The sequence below is a fragment of the Salvelinus alpinus genome, chromosome 28, assembly GCF_045679555.1.
Source record: "Salvelinus alpinus chromosome 28, SLU_Salpinus.1, whole genome shotgun sequence".
NCBI lineage: Eukaryota > Metazoa > Chordata > Actinopteri > Salmoniformes > Salmonidae > Salvelinus > Salvelinus alpinus.
The window spans coordinates 33,766,305-33,766,508 of record NC_092113.1 but is presented as its reverse complement, the minus strand read 5'-3'; positions in this window follow the sequence as shown (position 1 = coordinate 33,766,508).

Genomic DNA, 204 nt, shown 5'->3' with positions numbered 1-204 from the left:
GATTGAGAGGATCAAAATGTGCGAGACGCTGCGCAGAATTACAGATTTTTGCAGCCTCGGTAAAGATCATTTAAAAAAACGATTTGCAGGTTAGTTATTTCGCAGTGGACAATCATTTGCAGATCAGTGAATCTGCGCATCACCTTGTTCGCAATGCATGATAATTTGTAGATCAGTGAATCTGCGCTTCACATTGTTCAAGCC